The following is a 3,096-nucleotide window of genomic DNA, read 5'->3' as shown; positions in this document are numbered from 1 at the left end:
TCACACATCGCTGTCATTGTTTATACATATATATATACACCTGCAAGCATACTACTATCATATTAAAGGTTCAGACTTACATTTTGTATGTCTTTGTAATTCTAGTGATCAGACTATCTACTGGATTTATTGAATGAATGAAGGACAAATTAGATGAGTGCATACTCTTAAGAAGTGCTTGACCAAATATATGCTTAATATTTTTTTCAGGCTGCATGGTGGGGATACTTCACGTATTAGTATCAGCCATAATAATCTTGTTCTTAGAATACCTCTGTAGAGCAGACTTGATTATTAGGGATAAGAATATATTGTCTTCATGATATTAGGTTGATTTTTAATAATTATTGACAACTAAGTCATATATAATCAAATATATATATTAAAAAATATATATGTACCTCAAAATTATTTCCTAGTAGTCGATATTTCTCTAAGTTCTAATGGCTTCACAGAGTCTGGAATTGATTCAATTCTTTGTTCTGCAAAAGAAAAATAAAACATATTTGGAAGAGGAGTGATTAAAAATAAACTAATATCATTTCATCTGGGGTTCAATTGTAAGAAACCATCTGGTCATGCTTAGATCAATACTACCAGGAAGCTTTTGAAAAACTTAGGCCAGTATTATACCTTCCCTTGGTGATTGTTTATTAAAAGAAAGTAAGATGGTACTTATTTCAAAGGGGCTTTTTTTAACAGTAACTTGTAATTCTCTGAACCGTAAATGTGAAATGTTGATTCACATTAGAAAACCTGAGGCATTAGACATGACTCAGGCCAGGTATTAGATAATGTCACAGAATCATATCATATATTAGAGAATGGCACAGAATGTTGAAATGTAGTATAGATGGTTCTATTAAACTTTGGAAAAGTCATTTGTAAGAGTAGAAGAAAATTTAAATGTGAGAAGACATTTATTCATGAAGCTGATGATTTATTCAGTAGTAGCTGGGTAGTAGTATATGCTACACGTCAGGCACTGTGATGAGCATTAAGAAGATCTAGGTGTCTATGGCTATGCCACCCTGGATGTGCCTGATCTTGTCTGATCTTGGAAGCTAAGCAGGGTCGGGTCTGGTTAGTACTTGGATGGGAGACCATCTAGGAACACCAGGTGCTGTAGACATTTAAAAAAAAAAAATCTAGGAAAGACAAAATTTTCTTTTAAGGAGATCACAGTCTAGTATGACAAAATGAGAGAGCAAAATTAAAAAATTATTATAAAACATGAGAAAATAGTATAGTTGAGTTATGTATGAAGTAGGGTGAATATGCAAAGAAATGCTACAGTGCTGGGAGTAAGGAGTTCTTATAAAGCTCTACAGAGATGCTTGTCCTGAGTTTTAAAAAGGAAAAGAAATAGACATGTCCATAATATGGACAGGGGATTCTAGCAGAAGGAACTACATGTACTAAGATAAAATTAAAGCATGATAATTTAAAGAATGGGAAGCAATTAGATATAGTTAGAGAATCAAGCCTCTGGAAGGTGACACCAGTTTTGCATATGGGAAGTTAAATATTATCTTAGAGGATGTTCCAATTAACTAAGCTAAACTCTTTACAACAATTAACTTTACATACATAATAAATGTAAAGCAAAAACCACAGAGATGCTTAAATATATGCAAATGAAGGAAATAAACTTTATTTTGGTACATAGGAATATTATTTCCTCCTTGTGATATTCACGGGTCAAATGATAGGACAGTTGAGGACATAAACTGTGGAGGCAGAAAGACTTTATTTTCTATCCTCACTTTGTTACTGAGTATCTAGGTGTCTTTGGGAACACTATATAACCTGCTTAGTATCGGCTTTTTTGGTGAAAGTTGTAAATAATAAACTCTCCTTGTAGAGTTGGGCCTGGAACCTAGTAGGTCCTCATGGAATGACGGCTGTTTTCATTTTAATCATCACACTAATGACAATACTATAGATTTGAGCTAGGAGATGTGTTGCTGTAATAAACCCTGAGCTTGAGTCATTGTGTGTAGAGAATTCCCTTGCAATGTATTCCCTTATCAGTCAGGTCCTTGGGCAGGCCCTCTTCAATATGCACGGGGTCTCCTTTTTGCTAATGGCTATTCAGGCCATTTAGAAATACAAGAGCAGAACTACTATAATGTATGTACAGTTCCCCCCCCCCACCCCCTATTTGTTGCTACTTCTATCTCTCATTGGAGATTTACTGTTTTCTTGGAAGAAAAAGGCAAGATAAAATAGTCTGTGTCCATGGCTGCAAAGCAAAATGAAAGTATATAGATTCTATTTTATTATATACTGAAGGCTTACCGTGTTTCAGGCACTATGCTAAGTGCTATTAAAAATTATCTTTTTAATTCTTAGGACAGTCCTGTGAGCTAGTTACTGTTACAGTTCACATTTTAGAAGTAAAAAGGTTGAGGGTTTATGTGGTTAAGCAACTTGCCCAAAGTCAGACATTTAGTAAATAGCAGGCTACAGAACCTGAATCCAGCCCATATTAATTACAAAGCTCATAAAACGAACTACTTTCCACAGGATAAAATTATATTTGTCACAAATATAGACTATTTTATACAATTAAAAAAATGGGAGGGGAAGGGAATAAACGTCCTGATTTACAACTTCATTTTTGTGGCCTTATTCTAGTCTGTAGAAGCCTTGAAAGAACAGACTTGTTATTCTTTCTCCCCCTAGCCTTTGTATCTCACATCCCTTCATCTCCATCATTTATTAAGGAAAGTTTGTTGAATAGCTACTATGAACAAGGCACTAGAATTTCTATGATGCTCAAAGTATATTTGCCGCCCTTGCAGCCTTACAGAATACACAATAATAAGAGAAAGAGAGGGCTAACCAATAATTATAAAACATTGTGACCTGCTACATAGCAATATAGGAAGGCATGAAGAACTGTTTAGTTGGAATTAACATGTTTTTATTTTATAAACTTTATTGTAATGAACCATTGCTACAGTAACACTATGTACTTGATTTTCTAGCTGGTCCAGTCTAGCTTACAATGTTTGTAATGTTAACTAATGGCATAATAGATTTCCGACAGAATTATGCCATATGGCATATTTATGGATGCATTTTAAATTA

General features: G+C 34.1%; 1 pseudogene; it reads left to right on the top strand.

The window, feature by feature from the left end:
• The first annotated feature begins 1,013 nt into the window (after positions 1-1,013).
• LOC112476271 lies at positions 1,014-1,132 on the top strand (annotated as a pseudogene).
• Positions 1,133-3,096: the final 1,964 nt, after the last annotated feature.

Source organism: Pteropus alecto, unplaced genomic scaffold, assembly GCF_000325575.1.
Source record: "Pteropus alecto unplaced genomic scaffold, ASM32557v1 scaffold12, whole genome shotgun sequence".
NCBI classification, from domain to species: domain Eukaryota; kingdom Metazoa; phylum Chordata; class Mammalia; order Chiroptera; family Pteropodidae; genus Pteropus; species Pteropus alecto.
Note: the sequence above shows the minus strand (reverse complement) of the source record. Positions and strands in the feature narration are given on the sequence as shown.